Source organism: Heterocephalus glaber, unplaced genomic scaffold, assembly GCF_053883595.1.
Source record: "Heterocephalus glaber isolate CG9 unplaced genomic scaffold, H.glaber_assembly_v1.0 deba00001523, whole genome shotgun sequence".
Taxonomy (NCBI): Eukaryota; Metazoa; Chordata; class Mammalia; order Rodentia; family Bathyergidae; genus Heterocephalus; species Heterocephalus glaber.
In genome coordinates, this window is record NW_028258327.1 from 17,355,845 (window position 1) to 17,369,790 (window position 13,946).

General features: G+C 41.0%; 1 protein-coding gene across 8 annotated transcripts in view; it reads left to right on the forward strand.

Moving 5' to 3' along the window:
- The window catches only part of Bach2 (BACH transcriptional regulator 2), a 375,843-nt gene that overhangs the window by 77,772 nt on the left and 284,125 nt on the right, over positions 1-13,946 (forward strand). The window contains exons 1-4 of one of the 8 annotated variants that reach the window (XM_087187978.1): positions 840-2,160; positions 4,490-4,554; positions 7,061-7,159; positions 13,655-13,764. The gene's annotated coding sequence lies outside the window, so the exon portion shown is untranslated. Of the gene's footprint in view, positions 1-839; positions 2,161-4,489; positions 4,555-7,060; positions 7,160-13,654; positions 13,765-13,946 lie in introns of those variants that run through there. The other 7 variants (XM_087187972.1, XM_087187974.1, XM_087187976.1 and 4 more) reach the window with 7 other exon arrangements.

Here is a 13,946-nt window from a genome sequence, read left to right on the forward strand (position 1 = left end):
ATTCCTCCCTATTTACAAAGATTTTGTTTCTATTTTTCCATTTTCTCATATTAATCCCATTCCCTTCTTTCCTTTCCCTTACCCCTCCCACTTCCCCTTCCCCTTGCCCCTTTTCTTCCTATTTCACATTACCTATTATACATTTAGTCCTTATTTACACTTTCAGTTTCTCACACCATAGAAACTATTTGGTATTTATACATGTCTGTCCTATTTATTTCACTTAACAGTATCACCTCAATGTGCATCCATTTAGCTATAAATGTCTCTAATTTCTCATTTTTTATTGCTGAGTACTACTCCATTTTATTAAAAAACCACATTTTCTTTATCCAGTCTCCAGTTGATGGGCATTTGGGTTGTTTCCAAGTTTTAGCTAACACAAACTGTGCTGCTAAGAACATGGGCGCACATATATCACTGTGGTATGATTCTTTTAATTCTTTGGGGAAGATCCCCAGCAGTGGAATAGTGGGGTCAAATGGGACTTCCAGGCCTAGTTCTTTGAGGTATCTCCGTACTGATTTCCACAGTGCTTGCACCAGTCTACACTCCCACCAGCAGTGGAGCAGGGTTCCTCTTTCCCCACAGCCCTGCCAGCATTTGTTATTGGTTGATTTCATGATAGCAGCCATTCTTTCTGCAGTGAGGTGGAATCTCAGCCTTGTTTTCATTTGCATCTCTCGAATGACCAGTGATGTTGAACATTTTTTCATGTACTTATTTGCTATTTCTACTTCTTTGTCTGAGAAATGTCTGTTCATTTCAGATGCCCATTTTCAGATTGGGTCTTTAAATTTGAGAGGTCTGATTTTTTTAAGTTCTTTATAGATTCGAGATAGTAGACCTCTGTCTGAGGAAAAGCAGATGAAGATTTTTTTCCCACATTGTGGGTTGTCTCTTCACACTGCTGGTGGTTTCTCTTGCTGTGCAGAAGCTTTTTAATAAGAAGAGATCCCACTTGTTGATTGTTTGTGCTAGTTCACGGGCAACTGAGGTTTTGTTCATAAAATCTTTTCCTACACCAGTGTCTTCAAGGGTTCTACCTAACCTCTGTTCCAGCCGGTTCAGCATTTCTATTTTAATATTTAGAACTTTAATCCATTTTGATTTTAGTTTAGTGCATGACAAGAGATATAGGTCTAGTTTTAATCCTTGGCAAGTTGAAACCCAATTTTTCCAGCACCATTTATTAAAGAGGTTATCTTTCTTCCAATGAGTGTATTTGGCTCCTTTATCAAAGATGAGATGGCTGAGTGTGTCTGGCATTGTTTCTGCATCTTCTAATCTGTTCCACTGGTGCTCAGGTCTGTTTCTTTGCCAGTATCATGCTGTTTTTATCACAGTAGCTTTGTAGTATAGTTGCAGGTTGGGGATTATGATATCCCCTGCCATGTCTCTGTTACGTAGGATTGCGTTTGCTATTCTGGGTCTCTTCTTGCTCCAAATGAATTTTTGGATTGTTTTCTCAAGAGGACCTCACACTTGCCAGTCATATTCTTTTTAATGGGTTGTAAAATACTTTAAATTCTGTAAAGAAAAAACGCTGGGATAAATATTTGGGAAACATTGTGAAAAAAATCCTATTAATTCTGATAGCGGGATCCATGTCATTTAATACATTGTTAAAAACACAGCCAAAAGAAAGCAAAACATTTCCAAGTTATCAATTTGTTAAAAATTGTAATATGCTTTTATTTTTCTAAAATGTCTTATCTCTTAGTTCAGGTTTTTTTGGGAGAAATACCCTCCAAAAGATGTACACTAGGAATCTAATATTTTAAAGCAGAAAAATCAAATCCTGTAGTTTAGCATGGTTATTTGTAGTCAGGGCTATGTCATCCTGTGTGGGATCTACATCAGGCAGATTGAATGCAGAGACAAACTTTGGGTTGGGTGAGTGCGTGTGTGTGTGTGTGTGTGTGTGTGTGTAAGTCCCAGTCAAGGAATATGAAGTGACTCTGAAGGACATCACAGCAACTCCTGGATGTGTGAAGAATGTACCTATTTTTAACATGCTGGATCAAATGTCAGCACTGGATAGGACATGAGGAAGGGGGAAGGGGCAGACTTGTACAGATTCTGTGGATAGTAAAGGGATCACTGGTGTGTTTACAATACAGCTATGCATTCTTAATGGCTCTGCCGCTGCCATGTCAGGTAAAGTTTTCTTTGCATGTGATGAATGGCAGAGAATTCCTTAGGGAGGGAACCAAAGGAGCTGGGAGGAGGAAAGGGGAAGGGAAGAGTGGAAAAGAGAGAAAAAGAAACATGCAGCTCCAGAGGGACGCAGCCTGTGCTTTGCAGTTGCTTGTGTGGATAGAAACCAGATGGTAAGCTGGAACACCCGCTTGGCTATCTGAGGAGCCAAACATATGGTTAATGGTTGGGAGAAATAGCTTTCAGAGCCAGGGCTTTGCTGACTGCTTCATATTACAGATTGTTACAGTGTGTCATTACATTGCCAACCTAAGTGCTTAATACCCACTGCGGGCGCTGGGCAGACACTTACAAGAAGGACTTTTAGCTCTTTGCTGGCTCTGAATGGAGAAGTGACATCATAGGGAGGCTGAAAATGTCTGGTGTTGGAGGTAAGGAGAAGGATAATTTTGTAGTGGAAACAACCCTTCTCCCCGTTTTTACAAGGCAAACCTTCATTGCTTTGAACTCTGCTGTTTTCTGAGAACCTTTTTGTACCAGACTGACCCCCCCACCCAAAGCACAGAGGGAGGTGCTAACAACAAAATCTCCCATGCAGGCCATGTCCCCCACTCCAGTGGGTGTGGTAGTCCCCTTCACTTGGAAGCTGCATCCCTACACTCAAGAGTCCCCACATTTGAAGTTTCTGTTTGGGGGAGCTTTGGGCAACAGCAGGCCTGTGTTATCTAAGGAACTGCTGAGCCCATTCATCTGCTTTTCACGGCCCGCTTCCTTTTATTTTTAGCCAAATCCGTCAGGCCTGACAGGCGGGTAATTCGAGCCAGAGAAAGGGCAGAGCTCCAGGTCCTTTCCACAAAGCAATTCTTCTCCTCCCTCCAGGGAGGGCTCCAGACTTGGCCTGCTTCAGGCAGATGGATTTGTTGAGTCATGTGAGATCATTTACACAAAAACACAGTGAGGCAGTGGAAATTAAAAAAAAAAAAAAAAAAAAGAAAGAAAAGGAAAAAAAGAAGGGTGGGCAGAAGGCGAGAGGAGAGAAAGCCAAGGGAGAGTGTGCTGCCCTGGCTGCTTGGGAGTGCAGGAATTTTGCAGCAAGGCAGCTAGACTGAGGAATGCCTAAGAGTCATTTGTGTATAAGGTAATGTCTAGTTTACAGAGCAGGGTGGAGCCGGACTAGAAAGGCGCCTCCAAACGCTGCTCACCCCTATTTAAAAGTGGAAGGGGGTGTGGAGAAACTTTTTTAAAGCAACACCCACCAAACAAAGATTGCACTGTTGACAGCACTGGATTCCAGTAGCAGTAAACTACCAACAAGCTGGTTTAGAGAAAATGAATTTGCTCTGTGATGTAATACAAGTTTGCTTTGTCCTGACGCCAGCATGACTGAGGAAGCAGGGGAGGCAGAAGAGGAAAATTGGAACGGGACTCTTGGTTAATGGTTTCCAGAGATTATTTAGCAGGACTTGAGGGAGGAAAGTGGATATTGTGGAGAATTGCTTTGAGGTGTACCATAATTGTGGTAGGTAAAATAGAGTCATTACTATGGTTTCTTTGCTCAAAAAAAATTGAGCAATGATTTTGAAATGCCAAAGAAGGTATCATTTTTGTCTAGCATGGTATTCATTTTCCCTTAGCTTTTGGGGCATTTTTTTTTTAAGGCTGATTTCTTACATCATGGTAAACAATATTAACATTAGTGAATCAGTTTTGTTTACTGTTTATACCACAAGCCTTTAAGGCATTCCATTAAAAATTTGTCCCTGCTCATTCATGAAATTTTTCTTTTTCTTCAAATTTGCTTACATGCATTAGCTGTGCTTGGATGGGATTTTCCCCCTTCTTTTGCTGGAATGAAAGAACTCATAAGAGAATAATGACTGGGTTATCTAAATGTGTATTCTTCAACCAAATGTAATGAAAGCATGCCATGTAGGGGATAGACAATACATGGGAACAGGAACAGAAAATTAGAAACGGGGCATTTCAAAGTATACACCATGGTTATTTCCATTATGCATTTCTGCAATTCTGCATTTATTTGGGTCCCTCTTATATAGCTTTTTTTTTTAGTCATGTTAGAATGTAGGTCAACATCAACCATGGTTCCTCTTATTATTTTGTTAGTATTTCAAAAGTTGAAACTTCTTGCCATTTTTTCCAGACCCAGATGTACTTAGGTTGCCTGTATGTTTTCAGTAATCATAGCTCATAAATTCTTTTTATTAATATTCACCACTGAATTTTGATAGTAGGCACTCAGATCACACCTTGACCTGGCACAAGCTCAGTGCTGCTGATAATAACATTGATGTCACTCCACTTTTTCTAGGGTCTCTAATGATCTTACTTGGAGTAAAGGACAGCTTTCATTTATTTTGCTTGAGGAGAGAACTGGTAAGTTTTTGTGGTTGTTAATCATGTACATTTCGGAAACTCCAAACAGCATGAGGTCAATGTTATTGCAATGTGATTATGAGTCTGGTTTGTTTTAAACCTACTCATATCTTTGAGTGTTCTCTCTGCATCAGGGTCTGTCATTCTCAGCACTTTTGATATTTTAGACCAGATAATTCTTCATAATGGAGCCTGTCCTGGGCATTGTAGAATGTTGCATCACTGACTTCTACCCACTATTTACCAAAGCCACCCTCCCCTGGTAACTACAAGCAAAAATGTCCCCATACATTGCCAACTCTCCCCTGGGGGGCAAAATCACCCCCAGCTCAGAACCACTGCTCTGTTCTACATTCTTATTTTGGTTTGGGTGTTCACTTTCTACCTGATGAGCTGGGTATTATTTTTGAGACTGAATTAAAAGATATAAAGTAATGTTCTACCTCCTATCTTTGTATGTGCAGTGCTGAAGATTGAACCCAGGAATTCATGCATGCTAAGCACTTTCTACCAGAGTTTGTAGATAAACCCTCATTCTCCTGTCATTTTAAATAGAAATCCCAAGTTAGGTCAAGTTTTCCAAGATGCAGGCAGGAGTATTTTAGGGAGAGATTTTCTCCACCAGAAGACTTAAGGGTTTTGGCAGAACCTCTCACTCTTGGAATTCTGGCCTTAGCAGTTGGAATCCTTCAAGGCTGCCTTGTAGTGACTTTTCCAGAGCTACTCAGTAGGAAATGACCCCATGGCTGAGCCTTGGGATGATGACATCAGCAGCAAGGGGGCTTCTCACTAGGAACCAGTGCAGAGGGCCCAGGCTTCACACTCACCACCTTTGTGTGCAGCCCCAGAAAAAAGGAAAAGCAGAGTGGCAGTGCTCTCTTGAGAACAAAGCCAGCATCTTCCCCATTCCAGTGGCTGTGGTCTCAGAAGCTGGAACTCTCTTTAGGAAGCAATGTGGAGTTCTCCACAGCTAAGGCAGGCATAAATTTCCTGTTTGTTTTGTGAGGACTAGTGTTGACTGCTGTAATGAGATCAGAGGAGACTGCAGGGACATGGCCTCCAGGTCAGCTGCTGGGGCCATTTTCTGTGGCTGTTCTTTTGGCTTCTGATGGAGAACGGCAGTCACTCCCTAAGACCTTGGTTGTGACATAGTGAGGTGATTGTGTCCTTGTTTCGTTTCATGCCATCTTTGCCTCTCTCATCCTACCAAAACATTAATGTGTAGTCATCTAATTCTAAATCATGGACTAGTGAGTGTCAGGCACATTCCTTTCCACAGAGCCAAGGATGGGCCTCCTCGTGTGCAGAACATGCAGCCTCAGGCAGGAAGGTGACCTGCTTCATTGGGGAAACTACCTGACTAGTTAATGCTGGTAAGGGTAGGTTTCTCAAGGCCTGAGCTACCTGGAGCTCTTCTTACCCAACATCACTCCACTAGGAGGGTGAATTAGGTTAGGGAATGAGTCACAACAAAATAGCTTATTCTACAGAAATAATATTTCTGGCTCTAGACTAAATGAGAGCTAAATGGTGATGGATATATCTCTATATATATACAATCCCAAATATGGTAGATTTGCCTTTAGAGAACTACAAACTGGGCATTTTTGGCAGAATAGTATATACTATATTGAACTGACATAGCGTGGCCCACTCCTGACACCCTCCAAAAATCCTGAGGTGGATTGTATAAAATATATTTTCAAGTCTGTATAAGTTTCAAAGCAGGAAGGGAAATCTCCAGATACCAGATGACACTGCTGCTGTTGAACTGTGTTTTAGACCTGCAGTTAGCTCAAGATCTAAACTGTGGTATTCATACGCAGCACAGGAATTGTTTGTTCAAGGGGACAAAAAGAGCTCCCCTCAGAGTGTATGGGGCTGAGAATGGCAACTGAGTGGCACAGCAGTGGAATAGCTGTAGGGTTCCTAGTTCTACCTCCTACATGTTAGGAAACTTATTTTGATATAAAAAGTAATTGGAGAGCACTGAAAACCATTGACCCTGGTAGAAGCAAACACTAGATCCCTGTGTAGAGGTTTAACAATCCAGTAGGTGATTCTCCCTCCAAAAGAATAGGGCTTGCTAGAAGGAAGCTGGTAATGAAAAGTGCAGTATATGAACCCTAGGAAGGCGAGGTTAATAGTTAATCCCTGGGATTGCTTCCCCCCACAGCCCACCTTCTCAATAGAGCTTTTTGCGGGGTATTAATGAAAGTCTCTTTCCAGAGGAACAAGGCATAAGACCCACTCTTGCTTACTACGCAGATGAATTTCATTTGTAAGCACTACCTCCCATTTAGGTACTATGCCCTCATATAGCCTTTCCTCAAATTCTTCTTAAAAATAAATTTATGATTGAAAATGTTTTATGGAAGAGAGAACTGGCCCTCCAAGTTCTTTAAAGAGGTACCTCTGTACATTGATATTTTCCTTGATATTGCTCTCTTTTTAGTGAGTCATTCTGCAGTAATCCACTAAGCTGTCTGTTATTTCTGCTTCTCAGCAAATCACAGGAAATGAGTTTGCCAGAAACGTGCAGCACCCCTCACCCCAAGGGAGAGTGAAGCTGAAATTGTTTGAAGAGTTCTGGGATGCTGTCAGCGTAAGTCCAAAGAACCCTGGGTAAATCAGGCATGGTTGGTAAACCTTTATCCTAGATTAATGCACTTTGGCCTTCTCAATCCAAAGTGGCTAAGTGGATCAGAAGTGGCCACCAAGGATACCCCTTGTGGTGACATGCACTACTGGCAAACTTGAGTTGAGGGAGCTAAAAATTAAACCATGATTCTTTATGTATCACAAGGTAGTGGAATCTCCTAGGTTTAATTTTTTTATCCTGAGCATGAAAAGAGTGATGTGATGGCCCTAGTATTACACAGATAGTATCCTGCTGACATAAAGTGATGTCATTCTTCTTGGGAGAAAAGGCTTCAGTATTTTATTGTTTTTTTTCATTTAGTCTCAAAATATTCTGGACACATGAAGGGTAAAAATAGATATTAACGTTAAAGCAATAGAAGATGATGGAATAAAAGGAAATAGGCTCAACTGGTGCTGAATTTAACCAGGATACTCCCAAACATTAGTTAGTACCTCCTGTGTGTAAGGCAGTAGAATGGGTGGTCAGTGTTTGGGTACAATTGTTTGACTAATCCAGCAGGACAATAGAGAGGCAAACACCTAACTGTAATTTAGTGCAAAATGAGGTTGTATGAATGGTGGGAGCTGGGGACAGAAAGGGAAGGGCCCAACTTTTTGGAGTACTATGTGTCAGATACTTCTCTTCATTATATGCCATTTAGTCTTCAGAACAATCTTGGGAGGTATTGAGAATTTCCCTTAGTTTTAGGGAAGAAGGAAGAGAGACTTACAGAGGGTCAATAACTTGCCACAAACACATGCCAAGAGGTAGAGCTGATGTTTCAATTAACTTCACTCCCAGTCCCTGCTTTGCCCTCTCTCTCCCTGGGATTTCTGGGTCCGGTGAAGCCACAGCAGTGTAACCCTGGAGTAGCCAGGTGAAAACATCTAGCCCAGGAGAGTTAAAGGAAGGAAGAATCCCCTGGTGACTTGAGATCATAGACAATAGAACATGCAAACTGATCCATCAAATCTAATCCCTGTTGGATTTCAAACGCATTAGCATAAGTTTCCAACATTAAATAAACAAGTGTTTTAATACAGTATCTCAATATCTTGGCTTTCTTGAATATCAGTAACTCGGGCTGTGCACCTTGCTCCTACTTTAGCTGGGCTAGTGCTGAGTAGCAGATTCATTGACTCCTCATTGTCTTTCCTGAATTGACCATTTGCTCATCTTATTCTTTCTTGACTGCTGTTGCCATCTGAATTTATGATCCTCTGGTTTAGACTGTCAGACAAGCAAGGGAAGCGAGCTGGATCAAGTTATCTCATGGGGGTTCTTCAATACTGTGCCTTTAATTTCAGATAACCCTAATTGACCAGGAGACTGAGCTTGATCTTTTATAGTGATAGCCTGGAATATAAACATTAGCTATACATGTGATTTAACTATAGGACCCCCTTGAACGGGTACCAGAAGTGGTCATGTGAAAGCGCTACTCCTTATCTAACTCTCAGACCACGTTTTGGTTATTAGTAGTGTGTCTCTCCTTTGTAATTTATAATCCTCTTGTTTCTTCTTCCTTATCACAATTTCCTATTGAGCTATAATTTATGTACTAGTTAAAATTCAGAGTATTAATTTTTTAAACCACCTTCCCTGTCCTTGGGGAGGAAGGCCTTTGGTTGATGTTGATGGCAGGTGCTCTTGTCTGTCTGGCTCAGGATGCATGTCTTCCTGCTGTGCAGTGAAGGTGGGCACAGGGGAATAAGGCATGTGGCAAACACTGTCAGTCTCTTGGGGCAAAAGTATATTAGGGAGCGTTTGCTGCCTCAGTGTGGGGTGATGACACTGAGATCCTCCAGAACCAGAGCCACACATATGTTGTATAATTTGGAGGAGGGAGAAGGACCCGTAAGATGCTCCTCAGGCAGCTCTACCCTAGTCCTTCTGCCTCTTCTAGAAGAAAGGAGTGAGCCAGCTACTTGAGAGGGCTGGGAAAGTGAGGGCTGGCATTTGTTTATTCCTTTGCCTTGGGTCATTAATCCCAACACCATGTACCTTATTGTAGAAGGGAGATATTGAACTTTCTATAAGAAAATGGCCTTATATTTATTTAATCTTGGACAAGGATTCCAGTTGAAGCTTGTCAGAATTTAATTTCTGATACCTATGAGTAATCAGGAGCCTGATTAATCCTAAAAATAGGATGGAGGAAACAAAGGATATTTTTCTCGCCTGTTCAGCTGATTGCCCAAGTTCCTAAGTTCTGGAGTTTTGAGTACTTCCTCTAGATTATTCTCTGCCCTTTCTGTCCAAAGCCTGCTCCTCTTTATTACTTCACTGTTCCTTCCCTACAAGCTCTTGGGTTTGTCATGGGTCTTCACACTCCAGGCCTCTTGTAAGCTGCTATGTGTGGTGGTGGGAAGAGGAGGGACAAGAGTCCATTCCATAGACTGGCCTCAGGGTGCATTATATTTAAAACCTAGTGAGACTTTTTACATTGTGAAGCATGACCTGCTTGTTCTTGTTCGCCTATATTCCTTTGGAGTGCTTGAGCTATCCAGCTTTGAGAAAAGGCTTCTAGAATAAACATCTCAGAAGGGAGTGGGGGGTTGGAGTTGAAGAAAAGCCCAAGTCATCATAGTCCATTCCGGCAATAAGTATTAACTGCATTTTTGAGGACCAAGACATAATGTACAAAGAAACAACCCTTGACACTTCTAAACTTCTCTTAGAATATGGAGAAAAGAATAGTTGGCTTATGCTGTTTCCACCACCATACCTCTGCACCACCTTAGCAGTGATCCCAGCTAGTAATATGGACTTTCTCTGTGGTAGGTGGAGGTTGATGGTAAATAGTGGTGAAACTGGTAGACCCGGTCTTCACTTTTCTCCAGCTCCCACTTGCTGATGCCTGAGTTATGAGAGTGTATAACCCTAAAGATGCCAGGAACCTGAATTTCTTGTCCCTGTTGTAGCAAAGACCTGGCTAGTGAGGGGTCCTTGGCTATATCACCAAAGCTATCTCTAGGTGTTTACCCACCTGACTTTCTTCCTGTCTTTATAACTTTGATCTTTTCATTTCTTTTATTCTTCATGAGTGTGTGTGTATGTGTGTGTATGTGTGCACATGCACATGCATGCACTGGGAATTGAACCCAGGACGTCATGTGTGCTAAGCATGTGCTCTACAACTGAGCTACACTCCCTGCCCCCTCTCACTTTATACTTACCCTCTCTGCCTGCCTACTTACCTACACTTTGGCCATCTCTAAAGATGGATTATGTTTCATTTTACCTTTTAGACATCCACTATTGACCACAAGCTTTATTGTTCACTGAACAAACTCTGTTAGGGTCAGCTGAGTAGATGTCACACATTGGCTTGTGGAATTGGCTTACTCAGGATACCTATTAAAGGCATCTATACTTTCTTTTTGTTCAGTACCAGGAGGCTCTAACTTCTTAAAAGATTAAAAAACATTGAATAAAAAGAAAATCCCTGAATTCTACCATGGTAACTCAGGTATCATTTTCCTTAATGTTTTATATTTAAGATTCAGTCTGGTTTTTGACCTGAATATTTCTCTGTGCTTCTTCATAAACTGAATTGGCTACAAGATAGCCAGGTTCTCTCTGTTTCAAAGGAGATGGAAAATACTTGGTAGAACAAGTTGGCCAGTCTTTCTGGTTGCTGTCCAGAAGCAAATTGACCCAGTTTTTAAAACTGTCATCTGTTCTCTGAAGTGTTTTCTGTTAATGGTGGTTTATGAAGGATGTGTGTATATTATTCATGGGCAGAAGCTCATGTTTATTTTTCACTTGTGGTCTTTTTACATCCTTTAATTCCATAGTGTCTTGAAACGAAATCACTTCTTGTCCAGGTGTACTGCTTATTACAGCATGACTAGGAAGAATATTTTTACCTTCCTCTATCTGGTTAGGAAAACTACTCCTCTAATTAACATCACCACTAAATGAGAGCATTAATATAAATGTCCACTGTAGAGTTTTGAGTACTACATAGCTGGATGATATTCTTAATATTTTAAAAAAGATTTACTACCCTGATATTCAAAGATTTTCATTTTTTACAAAAACCCCAAGGATATTCAGAAGTAACTGAATTTTTAAAAAATCCTATGTTAAGACTGTGCCATCCTAGGCTCTGTGAGAGCAAAGAAAAAAAAGTAGTCATAATATTTTTTAGGAACTTTCTATGTGTCTAATATTTCCCTCAAAGAAACTTTAGCCTTCTGGCTAGATTGTATAATGACATATATGACAATGACATAAGGACAAGGTACAGGGAGAGGTCCATAATGAATTTAGTGTCCATTGTGTGCCTGAGTTTTGAGGGAACCCAGACTTTGTCATGGTTAGAGCTGGCACAGGAGAGGGTCCTCAGAGCAGCTGTGCTACGGACCCCTCATCTGCTTGTTATCTTCTTCTTGTGGCCACTTTCCTGTGTTAATGCCATTATAAATGTTCTGATAACATTGTGACAGTAGGCATCTCCACGAGGCATGGGGACAACCTTTCCCATTAAGTGCTAGGCTGTAGTTTGCTTAATTTTTTTTCAGTCATTTTTAAGTTGATGAGAATTAGACACTGAATATTCTTAACTTTGAAGCCTTGATTACCCAGGGTTCTGTACACATGGAGATGTTTGGATGCACTTATGCTGAAAAATCAGAATTCCAGGATCTCTCCTTGTATGTCATTGTTAAAATATGTTATTGCTCTGACTGAATGTGCCATTTTCTTTGGAATCTTTTGTCTACAGTGATTTGCAGCTAGCCTTCTGATTTATAAAAAAGTTATATTATGTTCCAGAATAGTAATGTAGGAATTTATCTCTTAAAAATATAATTGCAAAGGCAAGAAAAAGGAAAGAAGGGAAAGGAAAAAATTGAAGAAAAGGAGGAAAAAATGGAAACAATGCTTATGTATATAGGGACGGGGGGAGGGCAGGGGAATGGGAAAAAATAAGCAAGATATATCATGTATATATTATGTACAGGTACAAATTCCCAATGATGAATGTTATTGTACCTAAAATGTACCAATAATCTCTCCCCCCCCATATATATATAATTGCAAAATCATTGTCTCAGCAGTGAAAGACCTGGACTCATTGAGCAAATCACTCAGAGTTAAAGGTGATCGTGGTTGGCTGGTGGGATTAGGAGTACCTTTTCTTTGTCATATTGAATCTATTCTATATTGTTGCTGTTAAATAATACATTTGTACTGTTTAAAAGCACTGCAGTTCCAGTTAAACCTCCAATTCCACTTTTCACTGGAAGCTTCTTAAATATAAATTCTTCCTAGATGCAACCTGAAAAACTAATGCACTGGTCAGGTAATAAGGAACCTTACAATGCTTTGTTCTCCTCTCAGATCTACCCTGTAAACATCTTTCAAAGAAAAAGGCTACAAGGCCGGGGATTTAGCTCAGTGGTTTTGCCGCCTGCTGTGCAAGCGCAAGGACCTGAGTTCAATCCCCAATACCACAAAAAAAAGAAAAAGAAAAAGGCTACAAATCTATTTAAGTGGTTGGAGACATTTTATTTTATTTTATTTTTTAATTTGACAAATTGAGAACTTTGGAACCATACTATAAACTGCTTTTTAAGTGGATTAAAAACCTTATGTAAAGAACTAACAACATGAATAAAAACACAGACCATATTCTATTTTGGCAGTGTTGGATTATGTAGTTCATTTGGCCCATAGAAAACTGACCTCCTGAATTCCACAATGGCATACTGCCTTCCAAAGTTCTGTGGAAGGTCCTACTTACCAATTCCTGGCAGTGACACAGGCTGCAGCCTATGCCTATTTTTTTGTTTCTTGTGGGCAGCAGGGAAAGGATCTCAGGTCTGGTACACAGTGGGGCTGCTAATGTGATAGTTTCTGGCCCCTTTTAAGGAAATCATAGTCTGAATTAGAAGCTTATAAGTCATTGGCCTCTCTAGCTTACTGATCACTAAATCCTCATAACCAGCCCATGGTAAGTACTCAAAAAATAGTTATTGAATCAATGAGTCTTGTCCCTGTGAATCTGCAGTCACTCTAAGCATTTAATATCTAGCTTTTTCTTGGTCACTGGCATGCCCAGTACCCAGAGGCATGCCTTATGGCTCCTGATATGACTATACAGAGCTTCACTATCCAATGTAGTAACCACTAACTGCATCGGCTATTTAAATTTAATTCCCATTAAATATTTAGCCCTCAGTTTGTACTAGCTACTTTCTAGTTTGAGCTTTGCTTAGAAAAGGCAAGGAATTAGCATGCGAGCAGCACCACTGTGTGCCAACTTCACTGCCTTACCCTGTTCTCCAGCTGTGCAGCTGAGAGCCTAACAATGCCCCCCCTCGCCAGTGGTCACCAAGTTGGACAGTAAAGAACATGAAACATTGCAGTCATGGCAGAATGTTCTGTGTCATAGGACTGCTCAGACCCTTCCTGAGTACCAGCTGATGGATTTCTTTGTGTTCACAGTGCAGCTGCCTGCTTCAGGAAGTGAGGGCTCCAGGAACGAGAATCTTTAAGAGCTGCCTCACATTGTGTTGTGTCTGGTCCCTTGGTCCCATCCCTACAGCATGAACAAGGTAAGAGGTGCTTTGGATCAGCACTTGTGTTTTTTCCTTATGGTACTGTGGTGGGCACATTCCTTTTTCCATGCTGTGAGGAGGCTGATTCTCCTTCTGGAAAGCATTTCAGAGGTTGGAGAATTGTATGATCCCTGTGAGCAGTGTTTCAGGCAAGGTTGCAAGAGCTGGTGGCCATGCCA